General features: G+C 44.0%; 1 pseudogene across 1 annotated transcript in view; it reads left to right on the top strand.

The window, feature by feature from the left end:
- The first annotated feature begins 2,123 nt into the window (after positions 1–2,123).
- Positions 2,124–25,529, top strand: part of LOC309646820 (protein FAM229B pseudogene) — a 35,874-nt pseudogene continuing 12,468 nt past the window's right edge. Inside the window, exon 1 of the transcript in view lies at positions 2,124–25,529. This exon is cut by the window's right edge and continues 12,468 nt beyond it. The product of the transcript in view is annotated as a protein FAM229B pseudogene (transcript).

Here is a 25,529-nt window from a genome sequence, read left to right as displayed (position 1 = left end):
CCCTACAGAATACTGCATAACCTTTAGTGGAATAATGATAAAATAAAATGTGCAAAATTTACTGGGTACTTATATGGGGGGCCCTGGGAAAAGGGCTCTGTATATTTTATTCTCTTTTAATCCTTGTTCAACCCTGTCATCCTTATTCTACCAGCAAGGGAACTGATTAAGACATTATGACCCCGAGTCCCATAGCCATTAAGTAACAGGGTTTTGAGCCAACCTTGAGATCCTCATCTCTCTACTCAACTTCCCCCCGAAGTTGCGTGTCCTTCTCTCCAAGAGGGAGATGGAGTGGGCATTTGGTCTGCGCAACAGATGACGTGGGACCCAGCCATGTCCTCTTGGTCCCCCTGGAGTTACCTGGGCCTCAGTGGATAGTTTCTGTGCACTCCACAGACTTCTGGTCTCAAGCAACTTCTCTCTCTTCACTTGAGAGAATAACCCTCAAACAGCGGTGTTAAGTATCTCAGATTCCTCATCTTGGCAGGACAATCCCATGGAATGTTCTACTCGGTCTCTCAAGGGGTCCCAGGAGCGTGGAGTCCCACTTCCCCACGTGGGCAGCTCTGTCCTTAATGCACTGTCTGATAGCTTTCCTGTCACCCTTCTCTCCCTCCTCCAACCCTCATCGTGCTTCATGGGTTCAGTTCCTGATTAATCCACTTGTTGCCCAAACTATTTCTCAGAGTACACTTTGTGGGGAACCCAAACTAAAACAGGTCATGTTTCAATAATGATGTGATAGGGCTGGAGTTTTGCAGAAAACCCTTTGGGAAACACTTATCAGCTTCCACACCTTCCTCTTTAGAGGTAAGGAAACTGTTTTCCAGAGAGAAGAAATTCTGAGCAATGAGTCAGCACCAATGCCTTGGCAATACCTCAAGCCTGCTTCTCTCCATCTAGGACCTTTTCGATCACCCTACACAGCCAACTCCTGCCTTCTGTCTGGCAAGACATGGCTATGTGCTTCTTGTCCTCACTAGACACCCACTGCCCACCTTATCCATCAGGAATTTGGGGGTCTGGGGAGAACAGTACACCTGAGTTCACAGACTGTGGCTTATGGGACCCAGGGAGGAGCAAAGATAAGCAAAAAGGGCAGTGTGTTTTGTGAATTAGGATGAATTCCAATCATCCCTGCCATCCTGTGATGGGGAGGATTAGCATCTGCTAAGTAATGACTGTGCCTGACATCCTAAACGCTCTATAATTAATACTCACAGTGCTAATTCTATAAATGAGGGCGACGAGGCAGAGAGGTGAAGCAACTTCTCCATGTGACCAAAAAGCTGATAAGTAGAAAGGATAAGACTCAAACCCAAGCTCTCCAGGTCCTGAGTCTGCTCCCAAACTGCTATGCTATCCACCTGCACGTATGGTGGGGGCTGAATAAGGAAGTATAGTTGCACAGGCTTTGCTTAAAGGAAAGTTAAGGAAGCACACGATGAGAAGGGGCTGCGTTACAGGGTGAAACTTGTTCACATGTGTGCGCGAGAGAGAGAGGAGAGAGAGAGGGAGAGGGAGAGAGAGAGAAAATGGCATTTGTGTGAATGGCAGCCTAAGATTTGTCTGTGTTCAGCTGAGGTACCCCCAGAACCATGGGGTAAGACTCCCCTGTTGAAAATTCAGGGTTCTTAAACAGGCTGCCTATGTGGCCTCAGTTTGTAGCCCCTCCTGGGTTGTTTCCTGTTGATCCCTAGTTACTAAGGGACCCTTTTTGATCATTACTATATGGCCTAACCAACCTCTTCAGCTTGGAAGAAAAAAAAACCAACTCTACCAGCATGATTTTTGAGAATCATATCCTTTCAAGGGGAGTGTGGTTGTAGTTGTATATTCACTTATTCACACACTCATTCATTTAACAAATATTTAGTGAGTGTCTATTATGTGCAGCAAACAGTGCTAATTGCTATGATTGTTACTGAACCAAACTTGAGTCCACTCGCCCAACGCACAGCAAAGCCAATCTACTGACACCAGGTTGTGGTGAAGGAAAGTACAGCATTTATTGCAAGGCCAAGCAAGGAGAACAGGCAACTTGTGCTTCCCAGTGGCTTTCAGTGAAGGGTTTTTAAAGGCAAGGTGAGGCAGAGGGTTGCAGAGTGCCTAAATGGCTCTTGGACATTCTTCTGACTTGGTGGTGGTGAGATAACCAGGTGGTATTCCTAGAGTCAATATCATCAACCTTCTAGTTCCTACCCACGTGGATTCTATGTGCTGGTGGTCAGCAATTAACTTCTTCCACATGGTGGGGATTTTATTACCTGCAAAACAACTCAAGGATTGTCTCAGAATATTATCTACAGCCTTGAGGAGGAACAAAAAGGTCCTTGCCTTTATTTTATAGTTAAATGATTATTACTTTATCTTGCTTAACTATTGGCCTTTGTTTCTGCATTTTCTAGCTTCTCTGATTAAAGTTGCTCTTTGTAACTCAGGGAAGGCCTAGGGGGCTAAAGGTTTTCTACAAAGAAGAGGCAGGGAGGGGAGATAGGAGTCTGTCCCCAGGAAGGCCCCACAGGATCCTTCTTGGTTCCATGATAAGATGGTGAGAAAAAACAAAGCAAACAAAATGCAGTCTCCACATAGAGTTGACCATCTAATTTTCAGTACTAATAGAAACATAATACAAGCCACACATGTAATTTTTATTTTTTTAATAGCCACACTAAAAATAGTGAAAAGAGGGTATAAATGAACTTATTTACAAAACAGAAGTAGAGGCATGAATGTAGAAAACAAACTTATGGTTACCTGGGGATAAGGTGGGGGGAGGGATAAATTGGGAGATTGGGACTGATATACACACTACTATACATAAAATAGGTAACTAATTAGAACCTGCTGTATAGCACAGGGAACTCCACTCAATATTCTATAATGGCCTATATGGAAAAAGAATCTAAAAAAAAAAAAGAGTGGATCTATGTATATGTATAAATGATTCACTTTGCTGTACACCTGAAACTAACACAACATTGTATATCAACTATACTCCAATAAAAATTAAAAACAAATAATGAAAAGAAATAGGTGTAGTTAATGTTAATGATATATTTTTTCAATCCAATATATCTGATATATTATCATTCCAATATAAAAATTATTCATGAGATATTTTACGTTCTTGTTTTCACACTTAGTCTTCAAAACCCAGTGTGTGTTTGATGGTTGCAGCACATCTCAGTTGGGACTAGCGACATTTCAAGTACTCATTAGCCACATGTGACTGGTGGTTACCATATTGGATGGTGTAGGTCTAATTGGAAGGATAGTGGAAATAAATGATGTCATAATTGTGGTGTCTAATGAGATAAGGGATAGAGTATTATGGGATGGATGGAACAGCACTGAATTGGGAATCCACAGAAATGGGATGCCTCTTAGATCTTCCTTTAACCAGGTGACTCCATGAAAATTAATTTGCCTCTCGATGTCTCAATATTCTTATCTGTAAAATTACATAAAGGAATGTGTGTGTGTGTGTGTGTGTGTGTGTGTGTGTGTGTGTGTGTGTGGACTGCAAAGGAAAACCAATAAGTGGAAATTAAAAGACAGATTTTAATAGTTGGGAAGAAAACTTGGAATCTCACTTCACATCACAATAACCTCCAGATAAATTAAAAAGTAAACTGAGAGTTTAAAACCTAAAAGCCTATCCTGAGTTAGGTTACCCTCTTATCAAATCTCTTTAACAGGGAGGACCATCTACACTTTAACGTTTTTGAAGAAGTCTCAAAAAAAGAAAAAAAAGCAAGAGTGTAAAATGACTGTAAAACATTATGCAAAAATGCTAAACTTATAAAAATAAGCACTTAACTATGATTAAAAAAGAACAGAATCTGGAGGGAAAGTCACAGCTCTGGTTTTCGGTGACCAAATTCTTTACTCAGCACTGCACTCGTGAAAACTGGTAAGAAATGTAGTATATTGAGATCACAAGATATAAATAAGCAAAGGACAGAAATGAACACTCTCTACAACCGTTGAAAATTGCCCCAAAACCGACTAACGTAAAGTACCAATTTACTCCCATTAAATTAATGTCGAAAAATAAGAATTCACAATGTTACCTAGGGTGCGAATTGCCACGTATGAAACAGAGGAGGAAAGTAAATACAAAAGGGAAAAAATCATGCTCATTGTGAAACTACATCATTGTAATTTAAACCCCACCTATCTTACAAGGTGACGGATATCAGCAAAACATGGGCCTGCCTTGATTTCAGACTTCTATCCAGAACTGTCAGAGAACACGTTTCTGTTGTGTCAAGCCACCCAGTGTGTGGTAATTTGCTATGGCAGCCACAGGAGACGAATACACCCACCTTGCCCAAAGTCTCGGAACTCAGGGACCATAAACCTGGGATTGACACCTAGGTTATCCGGCTCCAGAGCCCATCCCTTCAGCCACTGCCTTGTGTCACAACTGCCTGTGATGGTTGTGCAAATTAAAGGAGTAGATTGATCCCGGCACCCACCACACTGTAGCACTGCACAAATGGCAACTATTATTAGTCTTTAATGATGTGGAAAATGCTCACGGCCTAATTTTAAGGGAAAAAAAGAGCGTGATTTAAACTTGAGTGTAGGATATGATCTCAACCAGGATTCATATGGCATAGAAAACTATTTGACTGAGAAGAAACCAAAGATGGTTGCCTATGGGTATGGAATAATAGGCGATGTTTTGTTCCCTTCTCATATTTTACTCTTCCATTTTTGTCTTCTTTTTCTCCTCAGTGAGTATGCATTACCTTTTGATTTGATTTGATTGGCCCTTTTGACTCCGAAAGCAATGTAAAAACAAGTAACACATCCTAAAATACAGCAAAAGCCATTAATAATTGCTCACCCACCTGGTCGAGTTCACCCCATGCTTTCCCTTCTTAATCAGAGCAAACAAATGTAGAAAAGGTAATTCATATAAAAACTGCTGTGCAGAAGGAGCACCTGCAGCTCTGCCTGCTGGGCTGAGCTGGCTGGTGGAGCGGTCCCCGGAGATGCCCTCTCAGCTGCTCCATGGGGACAACACCCGCCGGGGACCGGGGCTCAGGCTCCAGGGACTGAGAGAATCCTCAGCCTATCAGGGAGTTGCTGACACAGTGGGCCCCTCACAGATGCAGTGGCAGTCCCTAAGGGGTACTTGCACGCCCATTTCCAGCCCACACATGGTTACTGAGCCCCTTTTACTTGCCAGGAGCCACGGCAGTGACAAAAAGGCTCAAATCCCTGCAGTTTTGCAGCTTGCATTCTTGAAATGGCAGTCAGAAAACAAACAAACAAACAAAAAACTAAATGGAGGTTCTATCAGACAACCATGAGTGCAAGAAAGGAAAAAGAAGGGTATGGTGGGTTGAATAGTGTTCCCCAAAAGTTTACATTTACCTGGAACCCCAGAATGTGGCCTTATTTGGGAATAGGGTCTTTCAAGGTGTAATTAAGGTAAGAATCAAGATGAGGTCTTACTCGACCCTAAATCTAATGAGAGTGTCTTTATGAAAGGCAGAAAAGGACACACAGAGAAGAGGCCATGTGAAGATGGAGTCAGAGACTGAAGTGATGTGGCCACTAGCTAAGGAATGCCAGGATCCACCAGAGGCTGGAAGAGGCAAGCAAGGACTCTCCCCTTTGCAGGGAGCATGGTCCTACTGACACCTTGATTTTAGACGTCTGGTCTCCAGAAGTCTGAGAGAATAAACTTCTTTTGGTCTAAGCCACCAAGTGTATGGTAACTTGTTACAGCAGCCCCAGGAAACTGACCCCAAAGTTAAGGTGACTGGAGAGTGGGATAAGGGTCTATTTTATAGATGGAGGTTGGGGAAGCCCTCCCCAGCAAGAAGTATTTGAGCAGAGTTGCTAGAAGGGAGAAGCAGGCCAGGAAAAGAGCATTCCTGTGGAGGGAAGAGCCACTGCAAAAGTCCTGGAGGGGCAAGAGAGAGAGCTAGAACCTGAGTTATGGGACATTGCCAGGCCAGGGACAAGACCTTATAGGCCTGTGGGTAGCAGTAAGGATTTCCCTCCTTTGGAAGGGATGTTCTCAACCAATGCCCAACAAGACTACCAGTTAAGAGCTGCTGATGGTCCTGTCTCACCTTTCCATGCCACACCAGGGCCATAGAGATTCAGGAACCCACCTTGGCCAGAAAGGCCATTTAGTCACAGCTGTTCTGCGGCTGCCACCCTGTGCTGGCACCAAAAGCGTCTCTACAAGTTCCTGGTTCAGCACCCATGTCCTCTCTACATGCAGATTCCTAGACTTATGGCGGGATTTCCAGCCTCACCTTCCCAGATCATCAGCCAGAGGGATCCCACACTCCCATTTTGCTCCTAGGTTCTACTTCCCCAAACTAGAATGTCTTTGGTTCAAGGGCTTTCATTGACTTTCCCCACAGAAACCTCATCAGGGAAGACTGGGAAGGCTCTGAGTCTAGCATCTGAACATTTCTTGGGAAGAAGAAGTCATTTTTTTCCATGTCCACTTTTGCCAACCTCAAATGACACATAAGAGAAAATCTTGATGTCATTGTGAGATCACAGAATGAGACATCTGGACCTAGAACAGAAAATGAGGTTACTTGTCACATCTATTTTGGTTCCTTTTATGGCCCAGAGCCAGTTCCAAAGGGGCAGCATGCTGAAAAGACAGGTGACTCGGCCAAAGTCACATAGTTAATGTGGGTTGGTAGAGTGGGGGGCAGATCCCAGTTTCTCTACTCCAGCTCAAGTTCCCAATCCGATAGCTAACACTGCCTCTAACCTGAGGAGTCTCAGTCACTTTCCTGTCCCCAAAACTTGAGGTTCCTTCCCTCCCTTTATTTCTTCCATAAATATTTATTGAGCATCTACCATGTGTTAGACACTGTGCTGGGAGTGCAAGTGTGGTTCCTGCCCTAGTGACAATGACTGTCGTCAAAGTGCCATGACTCTCAGTAGCCTCCTGAACCAAGGGTGGGCTGAGGAGGAAAAGAAGACCCTTTGCTGACCATGTCAGGACGACTCAAAGACAATGTCCCCCAGGAGTAAGGGGGTGGTGTCCAAAGGGAGCAAAGACAAACAGAGCCTGGGTCTGGCTTTACAGAAAAGAAATTTTGCCAAGTCATATGCTCTTTTCTGAGTCTTACCCTGCTCACACTTGCCAGGGGCACGATCTTCCCATGTCATATCTAACTATTCCTCAAAACACTTCTTTCTTCTTGGTTGAGGGTTTCCCATAAATATAATCATAATAGCTACTCTTTATTTCCATGACAAGAGTGGGCTAGCCCCGTGTTCTAGGTTTGTTTTGTGTTTTTATTCATTTCAATTAGTTCACAAAGCAATCCTATAAGCTTCCCTTGACATCATCGTTGTCACTGTTATTCTGACTACCCCGACAACTACCACAGCCATTTCTACCATTATTGTTTAAAGAGAGTGGAGAGATATTCCAAACAGAAAGAGGCAGAGTTGAATCAGAAGCCCGGGGGACTTTCCCCACCAGACCACATGGCCCCTCTACAGGTATACATTCTCTACAACCAATTATTCCAATGCACTCTCCCGGATTCCTTTGTGATGTGAATAATCAGCCTGATTGATCTATTTCCTCAAATGGCATTTCGTTAGAGTGTGACACATCTCATCAACATTTGCACTGGGCCAAGAATCAATAACACCGGTGATGTCCAGGAAATCCAAGGATTAGACAGAGGAGAAAGGGAATTGACATTACATTTGTATAAGGTGTTTTAGGAAGTGTTAGATTACGTGGTGGTCACCTGGAGAAAAAGAAAGGTGACTTCCCAACAAAGCAACACTTATTTTATTCATATTCTTTAACTAGGCAATGACGTGAATGTATTCTATATGCCTAGCACATGGTTACATATTCATAAAAGACACATTGTGAAGTGAAGAAATGTAGAGAAAGCATATTGGTTTTGCCAATGCTCATTTACGTGTTGTTCGGTGAGCCATCTCCTTCTCTGAGACTATGCATCTTCAGATTTTTTTAACATTTTATTCATCATTTTATAGTTTTTTAAAATTGAAGTATAGTTGATTCGCAATGTTGTGTTAGTTTCAGGTGTACAGCACAGTGATTCAGTGCTATACAGTAGGGCCTTGTTGGTTATCTGTTTTATATATAGTAGTGTGTATATTTTAATCCCAAGGAGGCAAGAATATACAATCGGGAAGAGATAGTCTTTTCAATAAGTGGTGCTGGGAAAACTGGACTGCTACATGTAAAAGAATGAAATTAGAACATTTTTTCACACGCTACACAAAAATAAACTCAAAATGGATTAGAGGCCTAAATGTGAAACCGTAAAACTTTTAGAAGAAAACATAGGCAGAACACTCTTTGACATAAATCACAGCAATATTTTCTTTGGATCTGTCTCCTAAGGCAAAGGAAGCAAAAGCAAAAATAAACAAATACGTTTTCAGATTTAGAGAAAGACACACCTTAGACTGGCAGTCAAAGAGTTTTAAAAACCTTCCGTACATTCTACAGAAAGGATTTGTGTTTAAGTAGTTTCCCTGACACGAGTGACTATTAGTGTATAACATCTCAGAAGAGATAGGAAAAGGGAGGATGAGAGTATGAGCAAAATGAGAAAAAGAATGCAGAGCTCAACTCTTTCAAACGTAAAACAGATGGCTAGTGGGAAGCAGCCGCATAGCACAGGGAGATCAGCTCCGTGCTCTGTGACCAACTAGAGGGGTGGGATAGGGAGGGTGGGAGGGAGGGAGGTGCAAGAGGGAGGGGATATGGGGATATATGTATATGTATAGCTGATTCACTTTGTTATACAGCAGAAACTAACACACCATTGTAAAGCAATTATACTCCAATAAAGATGTTAAAAAAAAAAAAGAAAAACCTAAAAAGCAAAAAAAAAAAAAAAAAAAAAAAGAGCTATTGAAAATGAAGACAGAGCCCCTCTGAAGCTAAACCATGATTGAATAGGGTAAGGAGATTTTGATTTTTAAAATCTAATCACACACTTTGTAGAATATTCCATCATTCAAAAGTCACATAGTCTGTCATTCCTGTCTTGGGTCCTAAGACTTGTTCTGGGGCTCACATCTGAAGGACCTATTCTTTCCCAGGCTCTTCCCAGTATGATAGCTCAATACCAAGAGATGCTGGATCAAGGACTTGACCCTCTGAGCAGTGGTTTCTCAGTCGGTGAAGGAGGAGTGCTAATTCTCCTTACTGCACAGAGGTGTATGGGGACCAAGTGAAGAATGAAGCAGGGCAGCACTTAGAGAACACTCAAGACCTAGCCACACAGAGGAATTTTGATTGTTCACAACCCAACTGGCTGCCTTTCTCTCCTCTCGTCCCTAGATCTACTGATAGATGTACAGACACTCTCTCTCCTTTTTGGGAAGGTAAAGATGATCTTTTCGGTAAGTTCCTCACCTCCTGATTTCATCCGCTGCCCCTGGTGAGTGCTCAGCAGACTATCCTGGTGGGGATGGAGACGGGACATTTGGTGCCAGGGTATCAGAACCCTTGCTCCCCTCTACTGCGAGGTGCTGTGTGACCCTGAGTAAATATAGCCACCTCTGGGCTGCAGTTTCCTCACTGGCATAATTGGGGTGATCTGTCTAAGCGGATGCCGCGCACTCCTGCAATTCAAGTACTTGTGGCTCACTCAACAATGAGGAGGATTTCAAGATTTACCCTGAAACATCATTTTAACCTAGGATTTGCTGACACAGAAACAAGTGCTTCTTTAGAGAACAGGTTAGACACTGGACCCACAGGAAACCCTAGTCTGCTTTGTAATGAAGTAGGTCCCGGGACACCATGAGTATCAGCCTTGACCTAGGGCATTGGACTGAAGTCAATGCTGATGCCCTCCAGTGCCCTTCTGCACCCCCAACTGTTCACTTACAGTCCCTCGTTCATTCACTCAGTGTCTGATAGTGAATCTGCCGCCTGTAACAGAAATCCAGCCACAGCGGTGAAAACAAATGGGATTTAGGTATCTTCCAACACAAGAACCCCAGCAGGAAGAAGTTCAGGTTCAGGGCTAATGAGAGTTCTCAGGGACGCTAGCAGAGATCCAGGCCCCTCCCTCCTGATGCTCTGCCATTCCAGGGCGTTGGCCTTTCTCCTTGTACTTGGTATCCCATGGGTGCAAGACAAACATTGCATGGGCACCCGGGGGCAGAATGTCAGTGTTACAGGCAGGAAGAAGGGGACAGAGCAGAAGCAAAGAGTCTTCTCTTCTTAAGCTTTTGCACTGTTTTTCCGGGAATGAAGCACCTCCTGGTATTTCTGCCAACACCTGATAGGTTAGGGCTATGTTAGTTACTTAAGCACTCCTAGCTTCAAAGGATGCTGGACAATAAAGTATTTAACTTTCTAGCCTCTACAAGAGAAGGTAAGGGAGGAGGTGGTTGGACCAGTGGTGTGGGAGCCTGTCTGTGGGACCTGCCAAGCATACATTCAACAAACAGGGACTGATGGCCTCATAGGACCCAGACCCCAGGCTAGAAACCCTGGGAGCTCCCAAGGAGAGAGACATAGACAAATAAACAACCTGAAGATGGTAGTGTCCAAGGCAGGTATCACAATGCAGCCTTTAAAGCATTTACATTTTATTTGTTTCTTAACATAAAAGTAAAAAAATGATCTTGAAAGAACACTTTTTAAAATACAGAAGTAAAAGGAAAAAAGAAATAAAAACACCTTGCCTTCAATATTAATGTTTTGGTGCTTTTTCTTCTAGCTTGTATTTTAAATCAGTTTCAATGGTCAGAAGCCAAACAAAATGCATTGGTTCATGTACCTGAGGGCTCCAGGGATGGAGGATGGTGTAAGCCACCTGATTCCCCAGTGTCAGGACCCTGGGCCTCTTTCCCTCTCTCAGCGCTGCTCTGCCTCCTGAGATGTAAGCTTTACAAGATGCTTCGCGTACATACATCTATGATCCCCAAAGAGACCCCTTATTTAAGGGCCTTCCCAGGAGTCCCTGACTGGCTGACATGGGGCACATCCTTCAGGAGGAACTTTGCAAGATTACGAGGGAACTTCAGGTTGCCAGGCAGAGAGAATTCCCTCTCTCTCTTTGCAAAATTAGGATAAGCTAAGAATATGATAATGTTTATTGAATGAGTGAATGAATGAGTGAGTTGATGAGGGAGTTGGGTTCACCCACTGATCTCACTTCACCCTCCATGTCATCCCTCTGATGAATTCAACACAAAAGAAAGCATTATGTACCTCTTACAGATTAAAGAACTGAGCCCCAAGAATTGCAATGACTAGACCCAAATTTTTCTGAATCCTCTCTTTTGGTTCACTCAGCTAATCTTCATCACTAAAATAAATTAACATATAAGGAACACAGAACAAAGCTCAGCTTGAAACAAGCATTAGTTCAGAATAAGCATTTGTCATTGTTATTGTTGGTTTTATTACTATTATCTGTGATAGCACGTGTCAACTCACTTCTGATCCACTTGGTTAAAGCATGTGTCAGGTCCCTGTGAAGTCCCATAATTGCTTAGTGGACTTTTGTGCTATGGCAGGGTTCTTCTGCAGAAGGCTGGCATTTCAGCACCATCAGCACCTTCAAAGGTGAAGACATCTCTGTCTACTTAGGAGGCCAGCTCATAAGGTTATTTCAAACCTACTAACTTTTCATTTTAGAAGCAAAACTTCATACAAGGCAATTCCGAATCCCCTCCAGAAAAGATCAGGGCAGATGGCAGTCCACTAACAATCCAATCCTCAAGTCACTGAGAGTGATTTTCTTTTTAAGTAATGTTATTTTCTAAAAATGTACATAATTCATGCTCATCTGCAGAATTTTTGGGAGATACATAAAAGTATGGAAAAGGAAATAAATATCACATATAATTCCACCTCCCAGAGACAACTATAACGTTTCATTGTCTCTTTAATATTGATTTTTCTCTATGCGATGTCAATACTTTTTCATTTTCTCTTCCTCATATTCCTTTATGAATGAATCAAAATTTTACTAGCTCATATAAATATTCACCACTTCTCTTGACATGTTTTATTATTCAATCTTGTAAGACACTAAGCACATCCGCGAAACATCCTTTGATGTGTTTGACACGGAGAACTCCATAATTTCAAATGAAATTTTCTGTGCAAGACCCATTATTATTTCATAGGGCATTAAATATATACTTTTCACAGGTTTTCCCCTGAAAGGCAGGCAGTGAAGAACCTGAGTGCTTGATCGGGGCATTAGCAGGTTAGCAGAACCAGCAGCCTGTTCTGACTTTTCATTCTGAAGGCGTTGGTTCACAGGGGTGTCAGGACTGGAAATCAGCATGGAAATAAAGCATCTATTTTACTATGTGGGGAAATGAGGTCCTGAGGGGTGTGTGCATAGTTCTTTTAACACGTATCTCAGGGCACTGTAATTTCTGGTTGGTACATCTGTTTCTTGCTTTAGACAGAGATCTTTGGGGCAGGAACTATATCTCATCCATCATGGGATCCCAGGGCTTATACGATGCTGGTGCATAGGTGCTGCTCAGGAAATATCTGCTGGACTCAGCTGAGGGACAGGTGGATTCATATCAGGTAGCTGAGAACCCTGGGGCACTAAGGTGGAGGCACGCGTTGTTCAGTGAATGTTAGATGGATGAATGGATGGAAAAAAATGGAAGAAAAGAGGGAGGGAAAGAAAGAGGGAGGGAAGAGAACTATTTGAATCTTCCTTACTATGTTATTATTAATCTAATCTCCTTCGACCTCCTTCCTCTACACAAATGAATCCCAGCTTCATCAGTTTTTCTAGTTCGTTTCCAAGTAGCTCTTTATTTTTTTCATTAAAATTTTTTTTTCAGTTTTAGTATTTTTTTATTGAAGTAGAGTTTATTTCCAATGGTGTGTTAATTTCTGCTGGACAGCAAAGTGATTCAGTTATACACATATATACGTTCTTTTTTCAAATATTCTTTTCTATTATGGTTTATCATAGGATATTCTAAAATATGACATGAATGAACCTATCTATGAAACAGAAACAAAATCATGGACATACAGAACAGACTGGTGGTTGCGAAGTAGCTCTTTAAATGATATTACCTTCCACTTCACCAGGAAACACACTGGGAGTGTTTGGGGCCTGGCTGGGCCCCGGACACTCCCCAGCCCCAGCCCTACCCCGGATCTCCGGGCCCGGCTCCCCTCTGGGTAGCGCAGACACCACTCTGCCAGGAAGGGTATGTGAGACAACGCTTCCAGGGCATAAACCCGCCCGTCCCGAGCTGCGGGTTTATGAGACACCAGCTGGGAGTGAAGAAGCCCGCCGGCCTGCAAGGAGGAAACATGGAAACATGCCAAGAGGCTCGGGGCTGGGGAAAGAAGCCGTGCGTCCTCCTCTGGACCAGCCCCACCCTGGACCACAGTGAGGTCACAGTGGCCATCACAGAGCCCTCCCTCTGGGACGGCTGTGGGCTGCATACCTTGCAAACTTCACGCTTCAGCACACACAGCTTCCTCCGGACAAAGGGCTAGCATTACCCGTTTATCAGGTAGGAAAACTGGAGCTCAGAGAGCTTAAGCTGCTTGAGGTCACTCTGCCGGGGGGGAGCGGAACCAGATCCTAACAGGACGCAAGCTCTTGGAATAAAGTCCTAAGAGGAGAACCCTGGGGGCAGGCTTTCCCCCTCGGTAAAGAATCTTTTTAAACCAAGGTTTAAGTGGACCGTGGATAGGGCCATGGGTAGGTATCCTCCTCCTCCTCGAGTCCCACAGGATGTTAATATGTGTTATGTGGGAGAAGGGAGTTCTATGGCCAAATAAGTTTGAAAACTGCCGCTCAGATCTAACAAGTGATTGAGGCGAGTCATAGTCATGTGCCCGAAGGGTCCTATGTCTGAGTCCTGCCCCAGGGTCTCCTCCTCCTTGGTTTTAAAATCCCTCTTGTCGAAAATGGCCATTGAGAACGTGGCCTAAAGTCATTCAGTCAAATGACCAGACTTTTCTTCTCCCTCTTATAACTAGGACACAATATAATGTCGGGGAGTCATGAATGTGTTCTGGGTCCCAAACTCAGTGCCCTGAATATCGCAAGCTTGCGGTTATCACCAAGAAGAGAATTCTCAATCTGGTGAGTCTGGTGGGGCTTCTACTACCAAGAGATGAATGGTATTTGTTCTCTTGTTCAAAAGACCTTAACTGAGCAATCAGCAGGCACTTGCGGCAGGGTGGAAGGTGGGAACTAGTGGTAACATAGATGTGAATCAAGTCCAGATCTCAAGCAGCTTACAATTTAGAAGGTATCTCTACTCTAGTAAAGATAATGAACTATGTGATGGATAAAACACAGGGCTATAAGAAAAGCACAGAGGGCTCTGAGTTGCCAAAGGATGGAGAAAGAGATTGCAGCTGGGGAACTCTGGGAAGCCTTCCTGGAGGAGGAGACATTATGATAATCTGAATCATTTGCTCTTCTTCCTCTTCTCCTATGAGTAGAGTATATTTCCTGTTCCAGTGATGCAAGGTTTGACTTGCTGTGGCCAATGCGATGTTAGTGAGCTTGCTAGAGAACAGAGTTGAATGTGCTTGCTTGCATAAAGCTTTTTTTTTTCCTCACACTACTGCCATCACCATGACGAAAAACAACCATGGTCCAGGGAGGATGAAAGAACCCAGCCTCCTGCTGGGAGCCAATCCCACCTGAGTTCTGCTTAGATCAGCTGATCTCCAGCTAACCTGCAGAAACATGAGTGAGAATGAATGTTTGTGGATTTAAGCCACTGACTTTTTGTGGTGGTGTGATGTGCGGCATTTTTGTGACAATTGCTGTCTAACATAGATAAGTTGGATCTTGAAGGAAGGATATGATTTGGATTATGGAGAAGGTAGGGGGCCTCTCAGATGGAAACAGGGAGATAAAGGCAAGGAAGGGGGATTTCAGGCCTGTGGGAAAATAGCAAATGAGGTGGAAAGGGATTCAATAGACTGAAGGCTCAAAGCATTGGAGCGACTCCAAATTTTAGAAGGTCTGAGGCCAGTGTGAAAAATTCAGGCTTTCTACTAAAGAGAATTGTAGGAGGCAGAATAATGACACCTCCCCGAAGACCTTCCTAACCCTCAGAACTTGTGAGTATGTTAGCTGACATGGCAAAAGAGATTTGCAGGTTTCATTAAATTAGTAATCTTGAGATGGGGAGATTATTTTGGATTATCTGGGTGTGCCCGATGTAATCATCAGGGTTCTTATAAAAGAGAGGCGGGAAGGTCAGAGAAGACGTGGCAGAAGCAGAGGTCAGAATGATGCCACCAAAAACCAAGGAATGCAGGCAGCCTCTGGAAGCTGGGAAATTACCCCCTGAGTCTCCAGAAAGGAAAGAAGCCATGCCTACATCTTGATTTTAGTCCCATAAAACTATTTTGGCTTCTGATCCCCAAAACCGTGATATAATGCATTTGTGTTCTTTGAGTCAGTACGTTTATGACAGTTTACTACAGCAGCAAAAGGAAACTCATACCGTGACAGAGGTTTATATGCAGGGGAATACCCTGATTAGAATTGTATTTTTGGAGGATCACTTTATCAAATTAGCATGTGTAATATTTATAATAAGAAGAATTAATAAGAATTAATTTATGCTAGTAATAATTATTACTACTAATAATTATTAACTATTATAAAGAGTGTATTATTATTATTATTATAGTCGTCACTCGTATCCAAGGGGGGCTCCTGGAACGACTCCCCCAAGGATACCAAAATCCAAGGATGCTCAAGTCCCTTATATAAAATGGTGTAGTATTTGCATATAACATACAGCCATCCTCAGCATCAACTCATTTAAATCATCTCTAGATTACCTTATAATACCTAATACAAGGTAAATGCCATGTAAATTGTTGTAAATACAATGTAAATGTTAGGTAAACAGTTGCCTGTACTTGGCAAATTCAAGTTTTCCTTTTTGGAACTTTCTAAAACTTTTCCCCAGTATTTTCAATCCACAGTTGGTTGATTCTAAGATGTGGAGGGCTGACTATACTAGCGTTTATTGAGCACTTAGTATTTACCCAGAACTTTTCCAAGAACTTTACAAGTGTTAACTCACAACATCCCTATGAAATGGGAGCTATGACTGTCCCCAGCTCACAGACAAGGAAACCAAGGCACACTGAGGAAACTAAGCACAGAGAGATGCAGCAACGCACCCAAGGTCACACAGCCCATCTAGCTCTGCACTTAGACACTGAGGGTCAGCCATGGGAAAGGATTCGCTGAAGTGACAGAAGGGATGGCGGCCTAAGGTGGAGGCCACCATGGATGCTGCCACAAGGAAGGAGAGAAAAAAACGAGGGCAAACCGTAATATCAGCGGGTCAAACGTAGGAGCACATGGGTAATTGGTCAGCAGAAGGTACCCTCCCGGCATGAAACCCCATCTCGGAAACAGTGATAGAAGAAGCCTGTGTAAAGTTCTATGAAAAGGTTTAACATTTTTAAAGGAGATAGGGCACAGCAAGAGGCAGAAATAAAAGCAGGAGAGGGGAATGGGGTGAAAGAAGGCAGGGCTGCCCCGCTTTAAGCAACCTTTAGATTCATGAGAAAGAGATGGTTCCTCTGGGTGGACACGGTCCTCCCCGTGGTCCCACCGTCTGGTGGGGATGGTTTGCAGAAGCTTCCATCTCTCTTGCGCTCAGCGGGGGGCTCTGTGCTGTGTAAACCGCTTGACCGTACTCCACTGCCCAGCTGCAAGGGTGAACACCAGCAACTCCCTTTGGGTTTTGTTGTTGTTTGTTTGTTTCCGATAAACCTTTAATTTTAGAATAGTTTTAGATTTACAGAAAACTTGCCAAGTTAGTACAGAGAGTTCCTATATACTCCACACCCTGTTTTTCTACTGTTAACATCTTATTTTATAGTCAGATATTATCTCTACGAGAATCCAAACGCCAACCATTTAATTCATTAAACCTAAAATAGTATTGAACACCTACTATGTGATGAGTGCGGGGTGTCGGCAAAATAACAGTGAGAGAGCAGACAGCTCCGTTTTTTTGTGGTTTACATTCTCACAGGAGAGACAGTCAGTAACTTGTAGATAAGGTGGTTTCAGACAGATAATAAATAGCAAAATGTAGCAAGAAAGTGACTCGCAGAGTTGGGTGAGGCAGTCTTAGACTGGGTGGTCAGGGAAATCCTCTTTGATGAATTGACATATGAGCTGAAACCTGAAAAATGAGAAGGGAAGAAAGCATCCCAGGCAGAGGAAAGAGTGCAAAAGGTCTGGGGCAGGACAAGCTCAAAAATGAGAGACCAAACAAGTGGCCTGTGTGGCCACAGCACAAGATGTCCTGACAGGTGGCAGAAGCCAGATCAGATATAACCTTGTAGGTCAAAGGCTTTTGAGCCAATCGGACAGATTCTTTTACAATCCAGGCTTTACTCCTTATGTGCTGTGTGACCTCAAGCAAGTTACTCAACCTCTCTGTTCCTCAGTGTCTTCTTTATAAAGAACTGGTGGGACAGGGTAACATCCGGAGGCCTTGCAGCTCTGCAGCCAGCATGACTCTTGCATGCAGTCCACACAGCGGTGCTGGGCATGCACTTTACAAATCCACTGGCACCATCACAGCAACCAGGGGCAAAGGATGCTCGTGGAGCCTGTGACACAGATACCTGGTTGTTCAGCTCCAGTACTTCCAGCTCTGCCCCTGTGAGAGCCCACTCCTCACTCCCTCTATCCTCCCAAAGAAGAAAGCCTGGGTTGACATAACTCCGGAAATGGATTCTGGATCTGAGATTCCCCAGGACCAGCAGCCCACTCAGAGACACCAGAAAGGGCCGTGAGGAAAGGAGACATCCATTACACATGCTCTGGGAAACTCCTCAGGACATTCCCAGACTTGTCTGAAGAGCCTTTGGGACAGGCTGACAAGATGATGAATGTCAGACACAGAGGAAAAGAGTTCAAAAGCCGAGGGCTAATTGCCTTGGAATAAACTCTGACTGCAGGAGACCCCTGCAGAATGCCATTGCCCTGTGGTGGAGATTAGCCTGGGAAACAGGAAAGCTTCTCAGACTGGAGTCAGAGCCACACGGCTAGATGGTAATGGCCACCATTATTGAGTACTGAGTGTGTGCTCTGAGATGGTCTCACAAAAGCACCCTTAAAGCAATACAACCACTGTCCTTGCTTTTAGAAGGATGTTTCCATTAGGAATATGCTCACAGGCAAATCAGAAAACTGTACTAATAGTGGCTTAAACAAATAGGGTTTGTTTTTGTTTTGTTTTTGTTGTTTTTGCACATGGGGAAAGGTCTGGAGATAGAGAGCTCCTAATATTGGTTGGGCTGCTTTGACTTTGGCATCAGAGACCTAAGCTCCTTCTGGTTGTTTTCTCTGCCATTCTTACCAGTTGCCACATTACCTCATGCTTGTTGCCTCATGACTGCAATGTGGCTGCTGTCAGTCCAGCTATCACATCCATTACCAAGGCACTCCTATTTGAAAGGGATTGAATAGGCAACTAATGGCACTATATTCAAAGGGTAAGCCGAGTCAGGGGTCTGCGGCATGGTATGGTGGAGATGACATAGAATGTCTCCTGTTTACTCTATCACTTGCGAGCTATGAAACTTCAACACCCTCGTCCTCTCTGAGCCTCGGTTTCCTCATATACAAAAAGGAAGACAGTGATGCTAGTATCCATGTAAGGATAACAAGAAAGGGGATGTGAAATTTCTTAGTAAACAATTAAGTGGCATGAATGTTCCAGAAATTGCATGGTCCTCTCTGTGTAACACAGCATCACTGGGCAAAGAGAATGCTCTGGACTCAGCCTTCCTTGGCTTTGAATTCTCCCTTCTCCACTTATTACCTGGGTGACCAAGGTTAAAAAACAACTTCTCCACATCACAGTTTTCTCATCTGTAAAATGGGGCAATAACCGTATCTTGCTCACAGGGGCATCGTGCAGGTTAAAGGAGATAATGCAGGGAAAGGGCCTTGCCTGTTACTGCCACATCAAAGGTGTTCAGTAAATGGTGGTTGTTAGTACAATATGCTGGTGACACACAATTTGAAACCTTTCTGTTCAACCTCTCCAAGTTCCAGACCCACTGCTTCTACACTTTTCCTGGATCGCTTGACCTGGATGCTTCACAGACACTGGAAGGGAAAGGAAAAGAGGATGACAGCCTAGAAACTCATACCTCTCCCTCCTCCTTCCCCACAGGCCCCTGTCTAAACTGTCACCAAGCCCCATCAATCCCATCTCTCTAATATCCTCCCACCTCATTCCTGCTCCTCCTCCCTAGAGCCAGAGCTTCAGGGCACATTCCTAATCCTCCAGCCTAGAAACACCCCTCCAGACTACTGCTTCTCAAAATGTAATGTGCTCGCAGATCAGTTAAAATGCAGATTCTAATTCCTAGGTCTGGGGAGAGGGGAGAGAATTCTCCGTTATAACAAGCTCCCAGGCGATGCTGCTTCTGCGGGTCTGAAGACCTCACTTTGCATCACCAGGCTCTAGCATCACCTGGATTATAGGTAAAACTCTGGGCTGTAGCCCAAACCCCAGTGCTACCACCACCACTGCCATTGCTGCTGCTACTACCACCAACAATAATAACGACAATGCATAGTATTTCTTGAGCTCTTACTGTCTTCCAGGCACCCTTTTAGTCCTTGTATATTTGTTATCTCATTTAATTTACATGAATTCCTCCCAGTTTGTGCATGAGGAAACAGAAACTTGAAAGGTTAAGTCACATAGACAAGATATTTCTGCCGATTAGTAATGCAGCTAGAGTGCAAAGCCCAGTCTCTTATGGTCAAGGGACATTAGATTATTCTTGTGAAGTCTGTCTTAAATTTCCTGTAGCTGATAATTTTTGGTACCTGGTGTCAAATCCCTTTGGCTCACATCTGATTTCAGGCACAACCATGGTGGACAGTGGTGACAGCTACTGAACTTAAAAGAGCTTTTGTATTTTCTGCTTTCTGTGCATGGTGCAGAAGAACTGGGTGTGGGTGCGGAAGGGTCAGTGGTGGAAAACATTCCCAGGGCAACCGTCAACCAATGCACTGGCCTTCTGTTCTCAAAGGAGCGATTCTGGAAAACATTCCGGACACATTGCAGATGGCCCAAAAAAGTCAAGACTCCACTGTCTCCACTGGCCTCCTGTATAACACACCCTCGTAGTAGCTTTTCCTCTACTGTCTGCATCTCTGTTCTCTCCTTCCTGCTTCCTGAGGTCACCTTCAAAATAAACTACTGGTACCCACGTCCTGCTCTCACGCACTATGTCTGGGGAAACCAAACTTTCATAGGACCCAAAAGGGCATGAAATGGGTGATAAGGGTGAGTGGGTGTACGGTTTTAGATGGAGAAAGGATGGGGAAGAAAGATGTATCAAGCCCCTATGTTGAGTCAAGAACAATTACACATGCCAGCTCACTAATTCCCAAATGGTTTGCAGGCTAAATTTAATATCCCCCTTTTACAGGGGAGGAAACTGCGATCCAGGGAGTTGGAACAGCTTGTTAAGGTTACTCAGATAGCTAATGATTCAGATACGATTCAAACTCAGCTCTGCCTGACTCCACACCCAATGTTCCCTCCTCCATACTGTACCAACCCAAACATTCCACAGGGAGACTCTGTTCCAGCCTCCAGTTAACACTCCCTCCATTCTGCACTGTGATGAAGCAGCTGCGGGCATCTGCTTCTCGCTCTGCCCTCCACAGCCTTAGTGATAATATTTGGATAGTTGAGAATAAACATCACCAAACATCTACAATCTTTGACTTCTAAAGACGAGGATGGGTTATTCACCAAACATTTGTACAACTTATTTGATTTTTGCTGACTTTTGAAAATGTGTCTCCTAAAGACACGTGATCCTTCCCTTTGTTTACTCTTTTGGTTTGTGGTACAAATCACGGGTAGGGCCCAGGGAGACATCCCTGCCAGCAAAGCAGCGCGCACGCTCTCCATGGACCCCCCGCGCCGCAAAGGATTTGGCAGAGACCTTGTTGCACTTTCTTCTGCAGCCATCACTTCTCCTGAGTAAAGCCCACTGGTAAAAAGTCACGATTCTGGAGCCCAATATGACCCAGGAAGTAAGCACAGGACAGGAGACTGAAGGCTGGGTTTCAGCGCCAGCTCTATACCAACCATCAGTGTGACCTTGAATGAGATACTTAGATTCACCGAGACTCAGTTGTCCCATCTGTAAAAGGGGCTCCATCGAGGCATGGAGCACATTATTCTTCTTCTATTTCATTGATTTTAAGACAGGATTTTTGTTTTTTTACATTTTAAAAGCTTCAACAACAGGCAGGATGAATCCTAAAATCCATGTCGTCTCAGATTGATTAAAATACAGCATTGAAGAAACAATTCACACCCAGGACAAAAAGCTGAGGCAGAGCCCCCAGGCCTAGAGCTTCTGCGCTGGTTGGTCACTGACTCTGAAATCCCCAAAAGTGTTTTATATCTCACCTAATAAAATTACTGTAAAAGCTGGTAGAAAAAAATAATTAAAATTATTTTTTTTAATTATTATAACATTTGGCAAGGGGTCATGCTGTAGGAATGCAGGAAGCACAGGCTTTTAGGTGGAATCCTGGGGTCAGAGGTCTGGTTTAATAACCTGGGTTTCAGGTTATTAAAAACTGGGTTAGGTTTTCAGACAAGATCTGTACCAAATATGTATAAAACTGGCAAAGTTCTTATCTATCACTAACTAGCTCTTTGAACTCGAACAAGTTACCTAGTCTCTCTGAGATTCAGTTTCTTCATCTATAAATTGAGGGGGAATAAAAGTGCTTTCTTCATAGTGTTGTAAGAATTAAAAAGTTAATACATGTAAAGTGCTTTCATTAGTTCCATCGTGTATGTAGTGCTCAGTAAATGTCAGCACTTACACAGACACACCACAATAAGCATATATGTGTGTCTGAACAATGTCCTAGACTTTTTCTTTATCAGACCCTTCAAGTGCACCATGAGTGCCCCACTTTACAGATGAGAAAACAGAGACCAGAAGCTATGTGACCCCCTGAGCTCTCAGAGCTACTAAGTGGCTGAAGTAGGCTGGAGAGAAACCCAGGTATTTACCACACCTGAAGGTATCTAAGTGATCATCTTCCCCTAAAAATTCCCTATAACCTGCCTTCACAAGATCTTCCATGGGAATAAAGGATGGCCAGGGGCATAGAACTCCAAGGGCTGCTTGCTTATATTTGCTTTATATTTTGGGCTTCTGAATAATTTTTTGTTTTGGGGGAAAGGGTTCAGCAGCTGAAAAATAAACAAATAATTATAGGAATAAATACATAAGTGTCAAGCCACTGGCTTCTCCCCTCCTCCTAACTTTCCTCTTCTGGAAAGTGAGACTCAGAGAAGGGAGATGCTGGCTCTGGTCTCCGTGTCGTTTGATGTCAAGGAGAGCACCAGAGGCTGGGTCTTCACGCTGCCATCTTTCCAAGACCCACACCACCTCTCTGCCAGGGAGCCTCCATAGTGTATTTTACGCTGAGTTTGATTTGGAGAAATTAAGCCATTTTAAACTCCACCACAGACTGGACTCACTGTGTGCCTGTCCAAAAAACCATGAAGACAACTGCAAATACCTAACTAATGACATCACAAGCTGGCATCCTTCTAAGGGTGGACGCATGCCATTTTGAACATGCACTGCATTAGTAAGCAGTGGAATGCTAATAAAACGTGTGCAATAAATTGCATTTTAAAAGCATCATGGGAGGCTGAGATTGCTCTTTCAAGAAACCCTATGAGGAATTCTTTGATAGAGTAAGACGGGGGGGTGGGTGGGGAAGCCTTTAACAATGGAATAAAAATCACTCATCTGAGTCTTATAAATCCAGACTGTAGTATATGGTGCTTCCTTTGAGCATATTGCTTTTTATGTGTGTAGCATATGCCTGAACACTCATAGATAAATCAGCGGACTAACTATGGCTGGAAAGCAACAGCTCCACCTCCTCCCAATCCCCTCTTATCTAGTTTCTCCCCACCTCTCCCGCCCCTCGAAAAAGAAAACTACTTCCACCCTTAAAATATCTAAGTATAGCGACTGGGCCTCCAGACCACAGATCCTCGCTGCCTTGTCAACATCTTTGAGCATCGACCGCTCCGGAAGCCGGGGTAGGAAACTATGTGAAAGAATCCTCTGACGTCACAATTTCTGGGTGTCATTGGAACATCTGATCATCATTCCTTTGGCAATTCCAGCCTTCTCTGGAAGGTCAGTAGAAGCAATTGATTTATTCACCTCTACAGGAATCAGACTCGGCCTATTTTGGTTTTCAGTGAATTATGCCTTTTCAGTTTGGGACCCAACCAAGGAGGTTTCCAGTGGAAGGGGGAGATTCTTCAGTTGGGCTGGAGCCTGGGCTGAGCTTTCTAGAGATGTCACCAACCAGGCAACTTGGAAGATGCCCTGGAAGTCATGGCCTGACAGTAACTGATGTTCCCATCACTGTCTATGCAACAATGCGAAAGCCACCTACACAAAGCAGCAAGGAAATGCATCTTAAATAGCATCATTAAGTCTTTTGTAGTGGTTTGACTAGGTCAAGGGTAATGGGCCAGTATCATCTTATGATCTAGTAAACAAAAGTGGTGGCATCTTTGGATAAAAAAAAAAAAATCTAAGTAAATGAAGTCACGGTGATTTTGAGCAAGGAGAACAGATTGGCGATGAGGAGACCTGAGTTCAAGCACTTTGTTTTTTTTTTTTTTTTTTGGGCCGCGCTGTGCGGCTTGCAGGTTCTTAGTTCCCCCACCAGGGATTGAACCCGGTCCCTCTGCAGTGGAAGCATGGAGTCCTAACCGCTGGACCACCAGGGAATTCTCCAAGCACTTTGATTTTTAAGCAACCTATCCTGTCACCTCTCTGAGACTCGGTGTCTTCATTTGTACAGCAGAAATAGCATCTGCTCAATTGAAATTAGAGAACAATTTGGGGAATCAAATTAGATGATGAATGTAAAAGGGTTTATCAAAAGAACACTAGTTCAGGGCTTCCCTGGTGGCGCAGTGGTTGAGAATCTGCCTGCCAATGCAGGGGACACGGGTTCGAGCCCTGGTCTGGGAAGATCCCACATGCCGCTGAGCAACTGGGCCCGTGAGTCACAACTACTGAGCCTGCGCGTCTGGAGCCTGTGCTCCGCAACAAGAGAGGCCGCGATAGTGAGAGGCCTGCGCACCGCGATGAAGAGTGGCCCCCACTTGCCGCAACTAGAGAAAGCCCTCGCACAGAAACGAAGACCCAACACAGCCAAAAATAAATAAATTAATTAATTTTTAAAAAAAAATCTTCTCAATAGAAGCAGAAAAAGCATTTGACAACCCAAAATCCTTTCATGATAAAAACTCACAACAGACTGGTTATAGATGGAATGTACTTCAATGTAATAAAGGCTATATATGACAAGTCCACAGCTAACATGGTACTCAATGGTGAAAAGCCAAAAATTAAAAAAAAAAAAAAAAAAGAAGAACACTAGTTCAGAGGGAGGAAAGAACACAGGCTTCAGAATGAAGCTGCCCTCTCTTCCCCCTCCTCCTTATGTGCAGTTTAGCCATCAAGTCCTACAGAATCTACTCAATTAAATTCTCTGTATGTGTATCTCCTCTTCTCCACCCCTACGCCACGGCCCTAACTCAAGCTCACCTCAACTTGCACCTATATTATTAGAGCAGGTTCTTCACTAGCCTCTCTACGTCAAGGTATATCCACAGGGCCGTTAAGGCGATTCTTCTAAAATGCAGCTCTTAGCAGCTCCCCATTTCTCCCAAGAAAAAAAAGATTCAGCTCCTGTGTAAGGCTTAGCAGAGCCTTCAAGATTCACCCCTGCCCACCTTCTCCACTTTTCTATAGCCAGAAAACATGGCAAACTGTGAGCTCTGTCTTAAATTTTCCATTCAGCTCATAGTTCATTGACCAAGGCAAGTCAGGGGCCCTGGGAATGACCTCCTGACTCTATTCCTCAAGGAACAATTAGTAGCTACCACGGGTGTTGCGCGGAGTAAGGAGCGAGATGAGAGGTGGGCGCAAACCTCTGCTTCCCCGCTGACCTGCTGTAGGACTAGCTAGCAAGTCACTAGACACTCAGAGCCTCGGTCCCCTCATTTGCAGACAGAAAGGGTAACCTTACCTTGATTTAAGGATTGGATGAGATCATGTATATAAACACCAGGTCGATATGTGGCACATAATAGAAGCTTAATGTATGACAGCGGCTCTAGGCTTTTGCTACATTGTATTGTTTTTTCCCTTGTTTATGGCTGAGAGAGGTGTTTCTCAGCGGGGTCCGCCGACTGCCAGCAATCCGCAAACTCCATTATCCATCTGCCACAAGATAAGGGGCTTGCACAGCTGTAAACCCACTCCTGCTCTCCCTGAGAGTCTCCCAGGGTCCCACCCAGGGCACGGCTGGGGTGCAGACAGTAGGTGCTCAGCCCTGGCTCCTCACAATGGGAGCCAGAGAAAATGATGGTGATATGGCGGGTCCAAGCAGAGC

This window comes from Balaenoptera physalus, assembly GCF_965194825.1.
Source record: "Balaenoptera physalus genome assembly, chromosome: 17".
In the NCBI taxonomy this organism is placed as follows: Eukaryota; Metazoa; Chordata; class Mammalia; order Artiodactyla; family Balaenopteridae; genus Balaenoptera; species Balaenoptera physalus.
The sequence above is the reverse complement of the archived record's forward strand: the minus strand, read 5'-3'. Positions and strand labels throughout refer to the sequence as shown.